This window comes from Rhinolophus ferrumequinum, chromosome 17 (assembly GCF_004115265.2).
Source record: "Rhinolophus ferrumequinum isolate MPI-CBG mRhiFer1 chromosome 17, mRhiFer1_v1.p, whole genome shotgun sequence".
Lineage (NCBI taxonomy): Eukaryota > Metazoa > Chordata > Mammalia > Chiroptera > Rhinolophidae > Rhinolophus > Rhinolophus ferrumequinum.
The window spans coordinates 43106027-43124510 of NC_046300.1; the positions used below are offsets into that span (position 1 = coordinate 43106027).

At 49.3% G+C, this 18484-nt stretch overlaps 1 protein-coding gene across 2 annotated transcripts in view; it reads right to left on the minus strand.

Moving 5' to 3' along the window:
• SLC6A1 (solute carrier family 6 member 1) overlaps positions 1-7657 on the minus strand; it is a 40946-nt gene extending 33289 nt beyond the window's left edge. For both annotated transcript variants that reach the window (XM_033132796.1, XM_033132795.1), the window contains exon 1: positions 7459-7657. The gene's annotated coding sequence lies outside the window, so the exon portion shown is untranslated. The remainder of the gene's footprint in view (positions 1-7458) is intronic.
• Positions 7658-18484: the final 10827 nt, after the last annotated feature.

Here is an 18484-nt window from a genome sequence, read left to right on the forward strand (position 1 = left end):
GTGACCACACTCTCTCCTTCTGCTGAACTGCCTCCAAAATGTCACTTTTCAGACATTTATGCAATCTCTGGGACTCACCAGGTTCAGGGCTGGGGTTGGTTAGGAGACACAGTTTTGTTTGCAGCCTTCACAGCCCTCACTGTGGCCAATTTGCAGATGTGCAAACTGAGGCTCAGAGAGAAAAAAGGGGTTGTCCATGGTCACTCAGCAAATCAAGAAAGAAGGTCCAGCCATCCAGAAAGGCTGACTTGGTGGTGCCTAGTGAAAAGGGCCAGTCCTCTGGCCTGTCCCTCTGCCCCACTCAGCCCACAGCAGATCTTGCTCTGGTCCCCACCAGTGTGGCCTCTGGCTGTCGCTTACGGAGCCACACAGACAATCAAAAGCAAGAGGTAAGTACCTACTACGTGTTCCCCACTATGTGGTTACCAGAGACATTAGAAGACACAGCATTTATGGCTTTGACTGTGAGCAGCTCTTCAAAGCAGGAACAACAAACACCTGGTTTATCTCCATGATCCACAGTAGGGCATGGCACACAGTAGGTGCTCAATGTTTTATTAGGTGCAGTTGTTTGCCACATCTGCCGCTGAAGGTAGCTTGTCTAGATCCCCCCAGAGGCCTCTAAGAAACTCTCACAGAGCAGCCACTGGTGTCCCCAGCTCCAAGGAGCCACTGCAGATCCCGTACTGGGGAGAGGATGGATGTGAACGAGGCTTTGTGACTCTTGTCTGGCTCGAAGTTTGAGTAGGGGTGCTTCTGTCTTGGCCCAGGCCAATGGCACCCCCTTTTAAGCACAACCATTGCCCAGCGGGGCAATTTAACTCCTCTGAGGTTGGCATTCTCATTTAATACCCATGGCATAATTAACCACGCCGCATCTGCTCTGTCATTAGTGGCATTCAGTGCCATTTGAGAAAGGGCTGTTATCTTCCCCAGTCATTAGTCTCGGGGAGGCTATTCTGGGGGAAATGGACGAGGAAGTGGGGCGTGCAGCCTCCTCCCCCCACCTGGGAATGGGGAGCAGCAGATCCCAATCATCCTGTCCAGTCCAAACCCCCTGGCTTTATGGACTGAGAATGCAAAGCCCAGAGGGGGGAAGGACCCTACCCACGGTCCCCAGCTGGCTTGGGACTGGCCGGACTGGAGGCTGCTCTCCCACTTTCTCAGGTCTGAGAGCCCAGACCTCGGGTCCCATAGGTCTGGATGGGGGTCCCAGCTCCACTGCACGCCAGCGGGGTGACCTTCGACAACCACATGAATTCCCTGGGCCTCAGTCTCTTTATTAAGGATCCTCAGACACTGCCTTGTAAAGTGCTCAGCTCAGTGCCTGCATCACAGTCAGAGCTCAAAACTGGGGCTTGTACACATCTGATTCTTTGGGGTCACCATGCCGGACCAGCCTGTTAAACAGGAACATGTTATATATATGCATACATTTAAAATTCCATCCTCACTGAACACTCTCCAGTAAGACTCCTTCTTCCCCATTCCCAAGCCCACTTTTGTTTTTTTTAATCATAGGTGAGTCCTTGACCTCAAGCTCTCGAAACATCCACTGTGGGAGCAAAGGGGCTCGGTGGCACCAAGGCTAGATTGCAGAGTGGAGCACAGACAGTGCACGGGAAGCCGGTGGCCTTTGTTCCAAGTCTGCTGTGCAACCTGGATGGAGTGGCTCCACCTCCCTCAGCCTCAGGGTCCTCCTGCTGATGGGGACAGTGGCACCAGTCCCTGAGCATCGTTCCTACCAGCCTGGCACAGCCCAGGACTGGTGCCCAGGAGGCTCTCCATACTTGGTGGTCAGGGCTAGTGTGGCCACGCAGCCAGGGGACACATGAAACCTTCAGGTGTCCCTGTCTCCCCCAGCACCCCAGAAGTATGCTCCCAGAACTTGTGATATTCCAGTCTTCAGCATGGACAGCAGTTCAAGGGCAGAGGGGAGATGGGGTAATGGCCAGAGTGAGTGGTTTCCATTCCATACCCTCTCCCTTCCCTACCCTCTTGTCTGCGCATGCTCAGAATCACGCAGCCCGCTCTTCCAGCAGGTCTCAAATGTCCCGAGGTTCATGGCCGAACACTTCCCCATACTTTTCCTGGTCACCAAGGCCCTTAGATCCTTCTAGACAATCTCACAGGGTCCTTGGTATTCATTTTCACCCAATCCATCTGGATAAGCACACTTGTGTGCCTGCACGCATGTCTGAAAGCAGTCATGCCCCCATGTCCCGCCACCACTGGGGGCTCACGGGCCAAATGAACACACTTCTGACCCCAAACCCTGGGTGTGATGGAGGACACATCAGCCTCAGGCTAGAGCTCAGGTAAGGCTAGAATAAGACGTCATGGCCCTTTTCTCCAAAACGTCATGGCTGTATGTCCACACACTATCCTGCAGTCTCCATCCCTCTGTGCTCTGTGTCCTGCCTCCTACAAATCCAGGCTCATCTGGACTCCTTCTCAAGGGGCTACCTGGTGAATTCGGATTTGGGCTTAGTAAGGTGATTCCCATCAGCTGGGAAAACAGAGGTCAGGAATGAAGGTGTTCAGGGCTCCCTGAGCCTCAGTTTCCCCCAACCAAAAGATGAAGATAATAACGGTAATAATAATAAAAATGTTAGGTTCATCTAGAGCTTCCAGGGCTATTGCACGCTTCAGTGGAGAAAGCACTTCGTGAAATTCTACATAAATGTTACGTGTGTGTGTGTACTCACATGTGTGCAAAGAGGCCTCATTTGAGTCAAGGTCATTCTGATTTGGGCTTTATGAGAAAACTAGCTTTTTAAAAAAAAGTCTCTTCTCGTTTGAGCGAAGATTCTTCTCTAAGATATCAAGGATCATATTTTCTTCTACTGGAATACTTTATACAGTATCAAAAGAAAGAACAGCAGCAAGAGCATTTTTTTTTTTTTTGCAAACTGTAAAGTGTTATTCTGATAGCTGGGAGTACTGTTATCAGCACGAGTTCCAGCAAACCGCAATTCTGACACCAAATGTCATTGCTCACCTCCTTCCTTGCGGCTGCTGCCCTCTCCCTGCACAGAACCTCCGTACCAAACAAGAAAGCCATGAAAGCAACCTGCTGTTAATGTCTTTCAGGGCATCTTTGACCTTGAATGTCCCTCTGGCCAGGGCTCAGTTATCTCAAGAGCTGGCATGTGACACTGATCTTGCAGACACTGCAGCTGACAGGTGGGCAGAGCTGCAGGTCACTGACCGAGGGAGCACCCTCCAGCCTGACCTGTGTGCCAGGATCCCATCCGGCCCCGGAAGCTGGGGGGACCTTCTGCCAACAGTCAAGCCAGGAGGGTTCCTGGCCCCCTCATGTGGCCCATTCTACCTAGCCTAGCTGCACACCCCCAGCTTTCAGAGTGCCACAGCCAATCGCTCTGCAAGACCTGGCCTCCTTGTAATTTCCAATTTGTGAGAAATATAAAAATAGAAGGCCATTTGCTGCAGGCAGCTCGCATCAAATCGGATGCCACTTTTGTGTCATGTCAGATCATGGTAAACGGGGCTGATGGCTTCGTCGGCCACTCTCAACAACTTCCAGAGCGAGAGGGTAGTGACAAATTGGGGGACACCTAAGAATGAGAGAAAGGTGGTTGGGTACACATGTCAACATCAGCTTTAAGTGAATTTAAAGTCTAGGTCACAAATATGTTATAACAGGCTGGGCTCCTGAGTGTGAATCCGAGTGCTGTAACTTAGCAGCTGAGGGATGCTGGGAACAAAAATTCATCTCTCTGGGCCTCAGCTTCCCCAGTTATCGAACAGCGGCTGTCACGCCACAGGCCTCCCAGAGCTGGCAAAGCTCAATTGATGGAAAATGAATGGGAAGTGCTTTCTAACTGTGCAGCTCCTTAAAAGGGGAGTTGTGGTCCTTGCTAAGTGACAACACCAGGGGCTGGTCTGTGGCAGGGACATCAGTATGTTGTGGTTGAGCTGGAGCTCCAGGGCCATTTATAAGCCCAGAGATCCTGCAGCCAGTGCCCTAACCTCTCTCCTGTTTCCTTATCTGTACAGGGCCAATTCTACTACGTACCTCAGAGGATTTTGAGAAAATTAAATGCAATAATGTAAGTAAAGCACACAGCACATTTTCTGGCACACAAACAGGCAATAACTGTTAGTTATTATTGTTATTGATGATATTATCATTGGAACAATATTGAGTGAGGTTTTCTTTCCCTGTTTATGACTGAATCCAAGGCAGTGCTGAAATACCACAGCGTGCATTCACATCTACACTCTACGCCAGGCAACCCTTATCTCCGCTGTCAGCTTCCCGCTTGCTCTCACCTCCCCTTCCCCTGGCTCCAAGGGCTTCAGGTGAGCTGCACCGAGGGAACATTCTGGTTCACAAAGCTCACATAGGCACATATCCTGGAAAGCCTGATTTTGAAGTCCGCACCTGGCCTCCTACCATTTTCCCCTCTCAAGTGCCACCCTCTCTCCCTCCACCTCCCAGTGACCTTCAGAGCATGGGACAAAGGTGACCAAAAGAAGCATGCTGGGCCGTTTGAGGAGCTACAGCTGAAGGATGCTGGGGAAGGGGACAGACGTCTGAAGATCTCCTCAGTGAGAGGCGCCCTCATGCTCTGTGCAATTTGAGTCAAGGCAAGGTTGTTTTCACTGTGCCAGGGGCTGTATTCTGCCCACCATTCTCTGGGCACAGAGAAGCTCAGGCAACTGCATGGTTGAATTGAAGGGGCAGTTCTGATGTGGGCAAAGACAGGCTGGGAGCTGGGTACACCTCGGGCCAGGTGACAGAGAGGAGCTCAGGCATCCCACCTACTCCCAAGGACAAAGGGGATGGACTTCAGGATGCGGGGGGCTGGAGGCGGTGGGCAAGGCTTACTCGATAGGGGGTGACACTCGGCCTGTAATGCACACACAAGCAAGAGAGTGGGAAAAAACATGTCTGAGTTCCAAGTGGCTTGAGAGGTCCTACCTCAGCTGAAGAGTTCGCAGACAGGCCTAGGAACAGTGTCTTTATGTGACGGCAAGAAGCTGCCTGGCACTTGTGCTTTATTTAATGTTGCTCTTAGCATATGCTGGGAAGGTAGAGAAGCAGCCTGACAGCAGGCCCAAGAGGCCTCACTGTCAATCATCAAATCCCGACCATCACCCCATCACCTCTATGGAGGCGAAAACCAAGGCCTAGAGACTCAGTCATGGGGAAAGTGTTGGCTGGGAAATCAGAAGAGCATGGTTCAAATTCCTGCCCTACCTCCACGTAGCTGTGTGACCTTGGGCAAGTCACTTCCCCTCTTTGAATTGCAGTTTCCTCACCTCTGCAGTGGGGGATTCGAATTGTACCCACTGCACAAGGTTATTGTAGGAATTATAAGCTGGGCACACTGGTAGCTTTTTGTTACTCCATTTCTTCCTTCCAATAGGGACGAGAATTTACCCAAGGTCACCTGGTCAAAAAATGTCAGCACCCCAACTCAAAGTCAACTCATCAGGGCTCCTCCCTGGCTATGGTCTCAGAGACCACCTTTTATAGCCTTCTTGGTTCAATGACAATGGTAGATATTGTAGGTAGGTCCATGCTAGTGCTGTCATCACCTTCCATCCATGCAGGCTTTATTCTAAGACACATATTGAGTGCCTGCTGTGTGCTGGGCCATGCATAAACAAATGCATGGTGTTTGGAGCTCCTGGTTGCCAGGCATGTGAAATCCAGGGAGCGACAGAACTGTTGTCTTGCTTTCAGCTTTGATGAACTTGCTTTTTCCTTGTCGTCACCCTCTGAGTTGCCCATTCAATGGCCTGTAGACAGCCCTTCCAACCCCATCCCGAGTTCATGGGGGACCCACTTCTCACCAAGCCTCCAGCCCTGGCATAAAGGGTCGCATATCAGGAGAGATGGTTCCCGCTTTCTCTCCCAAGCGGCTGCCTCTCTCTGTGGTTCTTAGGGATCGCCCCACTCTCCAGATGCTCTGCCAGACAAGCCAGGCTGTGTGTCCCATTCAACACACTGTTTGTCCTTCAAGGACTGGCCACTGAGCCAGCGCTTGGCTGGAGAGAGAGTGCTTTCTTTGTTTGCTGCTTGCCTCACAATTTATTTCTGAGGCTTAGGGGAGGCTCAGCCATTTTGCCCGGGCTGCTCTGGGAAAAGGGCCCTCCCATTCCTTGCTCCACAGAGAAAGACAGGGTACAAGAAGCCTTTGGTTCCCACTGACCTCCTTTGTTTTGGAATTTGGGAGTTGGGGTAGCCTTTTCAGACTCCCTTATGAACATATTTTACCCAAAGTTCCCAAAGAGAAAAGCTAGGCAATACCTAGCACCCAACACCCGCTCTCTCATCAAGCACCCACCTTGTGTGTCACAGTAAAATGAAGGTCAGTCCCAAAGTCCAGTTGCATAGCCTGACAGTCTCTGATTTGGGGGATGTCACCGAAGCTCAGGAGTCATTTTATTCAGCACCCCCCCCTCCCCACCAGTTCTTGGTGGAATGAGGCTGAGCTTCCCCACATCAGGAAAAAACGGGGTGTTATCCTTTAGCTTTTTAAAATCCAATTTTCTCCTTGGGGTTCAAATCTCTTTTAGATGAGATTAGCTCAGAACCTCAGTGGGGGGCTGCCTGCTCTGAGTTCCTTGCCTGAAGACCAAGCCACACTAGAACAGGGCATATGTGGGTGCCACCCTGTGGGGGTACAAAGGGACCACACTTGGGGACCTCATGGTCATTGCCCCTGGGTAACCCTGGCAGACAGGGTGGGCTCTTCCCCCCATCGCCGGAGAGTAAATGCCAGGACGCAAGGCAAGAAGGTGAGAGCAGTCCAGAGGCAGCAAGGGGACACAGTCCTAGAAATTTCGGGGGAAGCTCCCTCACCCTACATCCCTCCGGGAAAGGAGTGGGGAAAACCGCGCGAGCTTGTGTGCGCTCAGTCCAAGCTGTGGTGTGCTTTCTAAGGCAACATTTCTTGAGAGCTGGAGCTACCCTGGGATAGGAACGTGTCCCTTCCCTAAGTCGCCCGACCCCTTACCTCTTGGAGAATAAATGAGGGGCACGGCACTATCTCGACGCAGCTGACCGCGAGACGGGAAAGTCGCACATGGCCCCCAAACATTCACTCCTGGGTCCCCCACTATCCGCTGGGGAATGGAATGGAAGCGGCGCTTCGACGGCTCTAGCAAAGTCCAGCGCCAGCTGGGGCTTCCAAGGGGCCCCGCGACAAGGAAAGGGCAAGCGATTCTCGCGACCCTCGCGCGAGTCTCCTGTCCCCCACGCTGCCAGGGGAATGGCCACGGCGCGCGTCGACGGTAGGAGCGGCGCCCGGGCTCCTTCATGTGGCCTGAGACGAGGCGAGGCGAGGCGCGGAGGTTGGAATCTCTGGGTATCCGCTCCCCATCCCGCCCGGCCCGGGGCGGCGGCTCGGGGCGCCCGTCGGTCCTGCCCAGCCCGTCCTGGTCTCTGCGCCCCGCGCCCCGACGCCCGCTGCACGTTCCTACCTGCGGCCGGGGCTGAGCTGCCCGCAGCGGGCGCTGCGCGGGCAGCTCGGCCACTCCGGTGCGCTCCAGGCGCGGGGCCGCTCCCGGCTCGGGACGTGCTGCGCTCCCAGCTCCTTAGCTCCTCCGCTCCGCGCAGCTCGCCCGCAACCTCGCAACTCGCTGGGTCTTTCGAGGGCGGGCGGAGGGACGCGGGGAAGCGTGGGGGTGGGGGAGCGCGGGAAGGAGGGGCAGGGAGCTCGGGCGGCGGGCGGGGGCGGGGCCGCTGCGCAGGAGCCCGCCCACCCGGGGAGTGGCCTGCCGGAGCGGCTGGGCCCCCATCCCCCGGCCCCCGCCCCTGCGTCCCCGACTCCCCTGAGCTCGGCTGCTCCCGCCCTCCCAGCTTCCTCCTCGAAGCGTCCTGGCCAGCAACCTTCCCTCTTTCCCTCACCCCCTCTCCTCTGCTTTTCCTCCCCTTCTTCTCTTTCTCCCATTTTCCCCTTTCATTTCTCCCCTTTCCATCTTTCTCCCTCTCTTTCCTCTCCCTCCTCCCTCTCCCAACCCCCCTCTTCCCTCCTCCTCTCACTCTCTCCTTACTTCTCCAGTTGGTTTCCCTCTTCCCTACCTTGGCTTTGGGGTAGTCAGATTGTTTTGGTCTCATTCTCCCAGTCCTTTCAACATAGATTTCCCTCTTGGTTTTTCTCTTTCTACCTCGTAGGTTTGCTTCTGTTGGTCTGTCCTTTTTGTTTCTCTTTCTCTATCTCCCTCTTCTCTGTCACAGGCCTCTCAGTGTAGGTGGGGTGGGCTCCTGCCCCTTCCTTGCTCTCCTCCCCAGGGCAGCCTCTCCTGCCTGTTATAGAAGTAACACAGCTTCTGGCTTGGAGCTAACAGGCTCTTGGTACTAGGCTAGGTGTGCGCATGTGGCAGGTTGGAGAGGACTCCCTGTCTGCTGCCAGGGCTTGGTCATGGAGACACTAGTGGCTGTGTGTGGATGGACAAATGGATAAACAGATGACCGAAGAGGGAAACACGGCCTGGAAAAACACCCAGGGGTGGTGGCAGAACCCTGAGACACCCTCCTCCTTCCAGTTCTCGAGGTTTGAGGGACTGTCCCCGAGAAGCCGCTCTCCCAGCCAATCCCAACCCAGTGCCTGAGGACTCCCTCCCTTCCCCTGCCAAGTCCTGACCACATCTTCCTTTCATAATTGCTCCTGGGAATGGGGCCACGACTACACTTCCCTCTGGGTTCCCCAAGGACTTACAGAAAGGATTCCTTCTCTCCAGCCCAGACCTACGCTTTACTTCCTTTCTCTGTCCCCAGGGCTGGCATTTGCCAGTTGACTTCCCATCCCCCCACTTTGCCCCCCACTCTGGTCATCCATTCTGGGATCCCACAGCACAGAGTTCTCCCCAAGGTCACCCTCCATTCTCTTGTCTCTTTCCCTGTACTCTCATCCACAAGCAGGCAATCTTGATGTCTTCCTTGACCCCTCCATTCCGCCCCCCTCACTGGTTACCAGGTCCCATGTGCTAGGATATCCACCAATTCGTCACATAAGTATTTATTAGCGATTTCTACCTGCCAAGCACTGTCCTAGGCTCTAGCGACACAGTGGTGGACAGAACAGACAGATCACAGACCTCAGGGTGGTCTTGGTCCAGTGGGGGGACAGCCTTTGTCAAATAACCACAGAAGCCCAGAGTGACAAGACCAGCCTGGAGCACACATTTCAGGAGGTCCCAGTCCAACTTTGGATAGTTGGGGAAGGTTTCCTTAAGGAAGTGCCATTTGAGCTAAGAGCCAAAGGATGAATAGGAGCCACCTGCGTGGAGACGTGGGGCACAGCTTTGAGCAAGGATATGAGGGTGGCAAAAATGGAAGCTATTTTTGCTTGCCTGGCATTCATTACAACTTCTCCAAGTAATAGCACCTCAATTGTGATTGGGGGAACTTCCCCTTCTCTACTCATATTCATATGGTTGGGTGGGGTTCCCTCCTTCCAGAGGTAGACATGTGAGCCAGGCACAGCCAGAGCACATCACCCTGACTTCAGTGGGGGACATGTGACATATGCTGGGTCAATGAGAACTCTCTCTGGGGCTTTCACTAAAACTATTATCAAACACAGGCTTGGTCTCTGCCATGGTTCCTAAGCCTGGAGCTGCTGGCAGCTGTCTTTTTCACACCTAAAACAGACCTTACCTGAGAATGAAGCCAACATAGAGGAATACAGAACTAAGAGATGGAGAATAGACTGAGGCCTGATGAATATTGTTTGAGTTCCTGGATCCAGCCATACCTGAAGGCAGCCCAGTTATTTAAATCTCATTAAGTTTCTTTTTGGCACTTATGCAAGTTTGAGTTCAGTGTATTGCTTAAAACCAAAATAGTCCTGATGAATCCAGTACTGGATTAAGAAATATGAAGCATTACTTATATAAAGGAATAATAAAAACCATTTCCACCCTCCTTTCTTCCTTCAGGTCTCCTGAATAGCCTCACTCACAATTTCTGTCTCTCTCTCTCATTGCTCTAAATGTGTTTTGCCTACACATGAAAGCAAACTCTGGCTGTCAGGTCAATTTCATAGGCTGACAATCTGATGCTGGAATTATCTCTAGAAGCTTCCCTGCTCCTCACCCCTCTCCTCAGTCCCCCATGAGTGTCCAGCATCTGTCCACACATCTCCAGTGATGGGGACCTCATTATTCCACCAGGCAGTTAGTTTTAAACAACAAACTCTTCAACTGGTGGAGTTCTGAGAATTGTCTCCCCTTCAGTGGAGCTTCAGATAAGGGACACTGTAATACCGTGTTTCCCCGAAAATAAGACCTAGCCGGGCAATCAGCTGGAATGTGTCTTCTGGAGCAAAAATACATGTAAGACCCGGTCTTATTTTACTATAAGATTGGGTATAATGTAATATAATACAATATAATACTGGGTCTTATATTAATTTTTGCTCCAAAAGACGCATTAGAGCTGATTGTCCGGCGAGGTCTTATTTTTGGGGAAACGGGGTATGAAGTTGAGATGGCTACATTCAGGGCCTCTGTGTCTTTCGCAAAAGCCCTGGTTAAAGTCTTCCAGAGAACCAGAAGTTACAGTGATGGGTTCTGTTAATCAGGGTTCCCGAAATGTGGGCTGGCAACCCCTGGTAGTAGCTAGGATAATTTTCAGTGGAGTGGAATAACTTGGCATGGAAAAGCTCTTCCATGCTCGTCTACCTGTAACGCCCTTGTGAGTCCTGTCCACGGAGAAGTCTCAGGTTAGTGCTCATTTGTCTTTAACACCTCTTCAAAGCACTGACTAACCCCATCTTAACCAAGAGAGGTGAGCCCTAAGCCCCCAGCCTTGGTAGGCAACGATATCTACTTAGAACTGAGCGCATCCATTGCTCGTTTGTCCTTGGGTTTATTTTAACGGAGACCTATTTCTGGCAAGTAACACCGATCTTCTATTGTAGTAATAGTATGATGTAGTTTCCTCGTGAGATACATTTATTTAATCTAAAAAATGAAAATATTTGCATAAATAAAAATAGACACTGCACAGATTTTTGGAAAACTCCTGTGGCTGTTTTGCAAATAACTAAAGTTTGAGTCACCTAATTTAGAGAAGCATTTCACTTAACAAACGCTCATTCACTTAACAAATGTTTACTGAGCACCTCTGAGTACGAGGCATGGGGAGGTCTAGACAAAGAGACAACGCGGTTGATAAGAGATTCCATTAGAGAGGGCAAAGCCCGAGCATGGAAGATGTAACCTCCAAATTAAAGAATTAGTCTTGACCTTGGCGGGCACTGGAAAGCCATGTGCTGGAGCAGAAGAGTGAAGTAGGTTTAAGAGAGCTGAGACTGGCCAGGTAGGCAAGATAGACTGAAGGGGAGAAAACTAGAATCCAGGCGACCAGCAGGGGCTGTGACAGGTGTGATATGAGGAAGCCTGACACCTAGCAGACTTCCCAGCACACAGTAGGCACTCAACAAATGGTTGGAATAATTATTGTGAATATTATTGTTGTGGTCCTCTCCCTTCCTTGACTTGGAGGAAATTCATTGAGCCATAGATTTATGACGTGTCGGAATTGAAATGACCCTTAGATATTACCTAGTCAAATCCTTTTATTTTAGAAATGGTTAAATGGAGGCCCAGAGAGAAGCCATGACTTGCCTTAGGGCACCTACCGTGTTTCCTCGAAAACAACTCCTAGCTGGACCATCAGCTCTAATGCATCTTTTGGAGCAAAAATTCATAGAAGACCCGGTCTTACTTTATTATAAGACCCGGTCTTATATAACATCATATAAGACCGAGTCTTCTGTGAACTTTTGCTCCAAAAGACGCATTAGAGCTGATGGTCCAGCTAGGTGTTGTTTTCAGGGAAACAGGGTAGCTATCTGATGGCAGAGCCAGGAAGATGATGACTACTAGCTACATTTTGGAGCACTTGTTGCGTGCTAATCACTGACACACAGGGAAACAGAGACCTAGAGAGTCACTGGCCCAAATTACACAGTAGGAGAGGAGCAGAGCTGGGATCCAACTCAGGCCACCTCCAAAGCCAGTGCTCTGGGCCAGCAAGCTCACTAATCTTGCCCCAGGGGCTTTCCTGCCCCCCCCCCCCCAGATAGCCTCCCATCAAACCACAGGGGATGCTGTGGGGTCGGGAGGTCCAGATCTGTCATAAACTGTCTTAGTGTAACCTCAGGCAAGTCCCTTCCCATCTCCGAGTCCCAGTTTCCTCCCTGTAAATTGAAGAGATTGCACTTCCCTGCTGCCATCCCAAGTCACAAGGCTGCTGGGTGAGAACTCAGGAGAGGCCATGCCCAAGTCCACTCCCCACCCCCTCACCCAAGCCTCCTACCTGTACCCTCATCAGCTGCTTGGAGCAGATTCAGTCTCCATGGACAACAGAATTCCATCTTTCAGCTTCTCCAAAATTATAGTAAGACAGAGAATCCTCCCTTCGATCAGAGAAAACATCCTCTGTCGGGAAACAGGGCTTCATGTTTATTTTCTGAAGGGAGGCTATTACCTTAACCACGCCCTGTCCGAGCCAGATAGTCCCCCATTAGCAAAAGAGCCCCGGCATTAATGTGTGTAACCACTTGAAAAACCACAGTAAACCTCGTGGGAAATAATAGGCCATAAAATCATTTTGTTATCTTGTCCACAAATCACTCTGGGGCAGGTCTCCGGCAGTGGCCTTGTTGATGAATGTTCAAATATTTGTGCATGTCATACTGTGCTGGGTTCAACACTTAATCACTTCGCCAGAGTGCTGGTTCCAAAGAGGCAACCCCCCCAAGATGGGCAGGGAGCCCCTGTGAAAACTGAGCCTGTCCCCGAGGAAACTGCCTGATAAACATTTCTCCACAGCATGCAGCATAGTGGGTAACATGCTGGCTTTGGAGATAGACTTTGGACAAGTGACCTCATCTGGACCTCAGTTTTCTCATCTATAAAATGGAAATAATAATAGCATCTACCCGCCAAGGTTGCTACCATGTTTCCCCAAAAATAAGACCTAGCTGGACTATCAGCTCTAATGCATCTTTTGGAGCAAAAATTAATATAAGGGTTTTAATATAATATAATGTAATATAATATAATATACCGGGTCTTATATTAATTTTTGCTCCAAAAGACCCATTAGAGCTGATGGTCTGGCTAGGTCTTATTTTCGGGGAAACACAGTAGGAGAGAGCCAGTTAATGCTCTGATGTGTGGTAAATGCTCAGTATACTTTTCTGATTCTGCTGCCATTCCTAAGGAATCACTGCCCCGTTGGCAAGAATCTAATTGAGGGTTGAAGGTGATCTCACATGTTACGACTTCCAAGAATCTTGCGAGATTTTTGCCCAATTGCATATAATTTCTTCTTCCCTCAAATTCCCACACAGATCTTCTTCCTGTCTCCCTTTAGGTATTTAACTGCTCTCCCTTTGGTCAGGGCAGTGACTGCTGTCCCTTGAAGCCCTGCACACAATAAGCACTTGATACTTTCTGACCCTTACTTCCCTTCCCAGTGTGGAGAGCCCGGAATGCTTGGATCCCTTTCACACACATTGCCTGCATCCAGCCACATGAAGCTACTTTCGGTGCCCCCAAAAGGTTCCCACCTCTGGACTTTTACATATGCTGTTTTCTCTGCCAGGAACACTGTCCCCTTATCCTCTTCTCCTGGTGGATTCTTCTTTACTCTGCAGGTCTCCGCTTGGCCAAGTGCCCTGGATTTATTCATTTAGCTTCTTTCCCCTATTACATTGGGTTGTTCAATTCTTGGCTTCACTTTCTCTCTCTCCTGTTTGACTCTAAGCTACGTGAGGTCAGGAAGGGGTAAGAAGCCCAGTGCCTGGCACACAGGAAGCATTCACAAATATCTACTTAATAGAGGAATGCACAAGTGAAAACAACGTGCTCATGCCTCACTCACGTGTCAGGTTCGTGAGGACCTGCACATCCGCCCTCAGACAGATGGGTGTGAGAAGGGCTCAGAGTTCTGAAAACCCTTATTTTTTTCTCTCCTGGGCACTGCCAGGCTCCTGGGAGTAAAAGCCCTTTCCAGCTGGTGAGCACCACAGTCGCTTCCCAAGGTGGATCTGAATGTCGCCCCTCACCTGTGGACAACCAGCTTGGGTTGGTTCCCACGTATGAGGTACTGAGGACACTGAGGCTTCTCTGGAAGCTCAGGAGGCTGTGAGTTGAGTGCGGTGATTTGGCTGGGGAGGAAGCAGAAGCCTGGAAGAAACGCACAAAGAGGCAGTTGGTGCTTTGGAACAAACATGGGTGTCAGGTTGGGAAGACGGATTCACAACCCAGCGAGTTATCAGGAGTTACACAACCTTGGCAAATCGTGTTTATATTTAATTTAATATTTGAAGTATTAAATCATTTAATATTTGAAGTAACTACCTAAGTATTTATTGAGCTTCTACTTAGTGCCAGAGCCCTTCACGTGAATCATTGCAATACCCTCCCGATGACCCCATAAGATGGGTGGTGTTATTCCCATTTTTCAGATTAAGCTAAGACTCAGAGGGTGAAATGACTGGTCCAATGTCACACAGCTTGTGAGACCCAGTTTAGATCTTAGCTGTGCCACTTACTCTCTGGGAAGTGGGGTGGGATCTGTTTGAAAAGGTCAATTATCTCTCTGAAACTCTGTTTCATGGTCTGCAAAATGGTAATGAGACAGAAGCCTCCAATGGTGTCCTGAAATCTGAATGAGATAGGCTGTAGGCTGGAAGGGTGTGCAGCCTTGGATAGGGCTCAGTAAATGCTATTTTCTATTGAGTGACATACAAACAGCTAACATGATCAATCACATTGTGCCAGAGATTGTTCTAGTTCCTTTACTGACTAATCCTCCAACAAGCCTGGGAAGGAGGTACTTTTAATAGCTCCACTTTACAGGTGAGGAAACTGAGGCACAGAGAGGTTAAGTAACTTGCCCAAAAGCACACCTGGAAGTGCTGGAGCTGGGATTTGAAACCAGGCAATTTAGCTGGGGCTTCTAACCACATTTCCATTTTCTTAATTTATATACATTGTCACACCTATGTAAGGACTTTATTTTTGCCTTTATAGAGCATTGATAGATGATACAGATTGAGCATGAGCTCTAGTTAATTAAGAAAGGACTAAAAAGCACATCACCTCTTACCAGCTGTGTGACCTCAGGCAAGTTGCTCAAATTCTCTGCTGTGTCTCTGCTTCTTAGGCTGATTGTCTGGGTTCAGTAAGGTGAATACCACGTTTTGTGCCCAACCAAGGCGTTGGTTCTTGGAACACAGCTCAAGCAGAAGGCTTTTGGTGGCTTTAAAAGTGATAGCACCTTGGGTGCAACTTTTGAGACCAGCATCTATGAGGGACGGGCTGCATCTAAGGAGGAAATGGTGAACAGCTCCCCAGCTGCTAAGCCCGTGGGTGCCTCTCTGACCCCACCCATGCCCACAACTTGGTGACAAAAGCCACCAGGAGCCAGATCTCACCAACCTGACTTCCCGGCCTGTCCAGGGGGCTGTAGTGACACATAGCAGTCAACACACCTTACCTACTGGCCCAGCCAGCAGCCTGCATATGATTTTTCAAATTGAGGTATAACATTGCATATATTAAAGTGCTTAGAGAGTGTTTAGTCTGTGTGTACAAATCAATGAATTTTATATGTGCATATACCTGAGTAACTACTACCCAGAGCAAGATGTAAAGTGATTTTTGCTTCCCAGAGATTCCCATCACCCCAAGAAGTAATAACTATTCTGACTTCTAACATCATACAATAGTTTTGCCTGTTCTTGAACTTCGCACAAAGAGAGTCATATTCTTGTGTGTCTGGCTTCTTTCACATGGCATCATGTCTTGAGATTTATCTATGCCATTGGGTGTAGCAATAGCTCATTCTTTTTGGGGGTTGTATAATATTCCATTGTACAGATATGCTATAATTTATGTACTTTCTTGTTGCTAGACATTTGTTTTTTCCCCATTTAGGGCTATTATAAATAGTGCTGCTGAGAACATTTTTATACATGCCTTTTGGTTCACATATGAGCACATTTCTGTTTGAGGGTCTTCTTTTACACACAGTTTCCCTCATGTCCCGGAGGGGATTCTGGGGGACCCGGAGGGGATTCCAGATGGTACCTGGATATGGCTTTAAACATCATTAACCCACAAACATAGAACGTGACTTCGTCTTCAATTCACTTCTAACCCTCCTGTTCACATCAAAAAACAAGTCTTGGCTTGGTGCTTCCTTGCCTTCAATACTTGCTAATCTTCCTTTTTAACAAAAAAGAGCTGGCTTCAGCCTCACTCCTGCAACCTGGCATTTAATAACATTGTTCTCCGTTTGTTATTGTTATTGTAATTATTTGAAGTTGGTTTCTATTTTGGCAAGGGATACTGGCTTTCCATTTGCAGTGATGAAATGTTTCCTTTTAAATAAAGTATTGCAGTTTGAAGGGGATTGATTTAAAGAAAGAGCTGAGTGTTGGCAAAATTCCCAAAGTGGGGAATGGATGTTGAAAACAAACAAACAAAAAAGGTGAATATGGCCTGTGAGATTGGGAAGGGAAGGCAGCCCATAGGTGCATGGCCCATTCAGTGACCAGGTGGGCAACTGACACTTAATTCCAGAGCGGAAACTCTAGGAAACAGTGTCGCACATACACCTCAGAATTATTCCTCCCAAGGGAAGAGGGAGCTGGGGTGTTTATACACCAGCCGACGCCAACCATTGGTTGAGTGCTGATCCAACCGTGCAACGTGCTGATTTCCTGGCACTTGTGGATTAGTGAGCACTTGACAGAGCAGCCTTCTGGGGTTGTGCTGTGGGGAATGGAAATGGAAAGAAGATGCACAAAGATGCAGGTAATGGGGTGAGAGTTCAGCCAGAGTCACCGAGAAAGGTCAGATCCAGGGTTATGGGTGACACACTGTGTCTCCTCCAGTGAGGAAGGGGGTGGGCGCTGCAAAAGTAGCTGGTGCCTGAGGGGGCTAAGGCATGGAGCATTACCCCCAGTCTACTCAACCTTATTCGTTTTCTAGGAAGGGCAGCTGGGGTGTAGCGGCGCGAATCCTGATCTTGGAGTCAGAAGTCTCTGTTTCATTCCAGGACTTCATAGCTTGGTGACATCAGCGGGCCTCAGTTTCTTCCTCTGTTATGTAGACACAGCCTTGACAACTCAGGGGAGGTGTTGAGAGGCTGAAAGATTTCATGGACTCAGGCTGGCACGGAGTGGATGCCCCACCAGGGCTCGTGGCGTTCATACATCTCTATGGTAAGAAATCCAGAAGCAACAAATGTATGCTCCACTTTCATTATCTGCCGTCAGAATGGCAGCTGATCACAATATCATTATTTATGAGAAAAACGAGTTCAGCATTTTTATTCCAAACGGAAGCTATTGACATTCCTAGAATAGTCTCTGGAGAGGGAAAACCCATTGCAAAATGCTCCTTTGGAAACAATTTGCAATCAGAGGGCCAGGCGCGGGGCCAGTGATGGTCTTTGCTGGGTATCACTGATAAAGGGAGTAAAGCGCTCTGTGGGAGGCCGGGCCTAGGGGCAGCAGGAGCCAGGAGAGGAAGGGCCATCTTAGTGGGGAGAAGACGGCAGAGCCCTGGGATTTCAGCTTGTCTGCCCCAGGAGGCTGTGGGCTGCAGAGACCTTGGCAGGTGGGGGAAGAGGCCACAAGGGGTTTCTGCATAATCTGCTTGCCCTCTCCTTCATTTTCTCTCTGGCCCTCTCTCTCTCCTTTCCCCTTTTCCCTTCCTCTCTCTCTCCTTTCTTTCCTTATTTTGTTCTCCTTCATTTTCCTCTTTAAAAAACATTATTAATTACACAAATATTTCTGGCATTTGTTCCTTATACATTATTATAATATTTAAGACAGAAGTTCCCTTTGCTCATCCCACTTAATCCTCATTTACTCCTTCTCCTTTCCCAGATGTAATACAGTTTGCTGCATGTCCTTCAAGACTTAAATTTCCATTTCCATACATCTATATATACCCAGAAAACAGACAACAGTGCTTTTGTTTATGTGTGTTTATATTATTAATATAAAAATAGCATTGTATTCTATCATTCTGCCACTTCTTTTCTTAAATCAGAACTTCTTTTTAAAGAGAAGTTTTAGGTTCACAGCAAAAAAAAAACAACAACAACAAAAAAACAGGAAGGTACAGAGATTTCCCATTTACTTCCTGTCCCCTCATGCATAATCTCTCAATTATCATCATTCCCCACCAGAGTGGTGCATTTGTTGCAATTAATGAACCCACACTGACACATCATTTTCACCCAAAGTCATAGTTACATTATAGTTCGCTCTTGGGGTTGTACATTCTGTGGGTTTGGACAAATGTACAGTGACATGTAGCTGTTACTATAGTATGATACAGAATAGTTCCACTGCCCTAGAAGTCCTCTGTGCTCCACTTGTCCAGCCCTCCTCCTCCCCAAGTCCCTGGCAGCCACTGGTCTTTTTACTGTCTCCATAGTTTTACCTTTTCCGGAATGTCCTATAGGCAG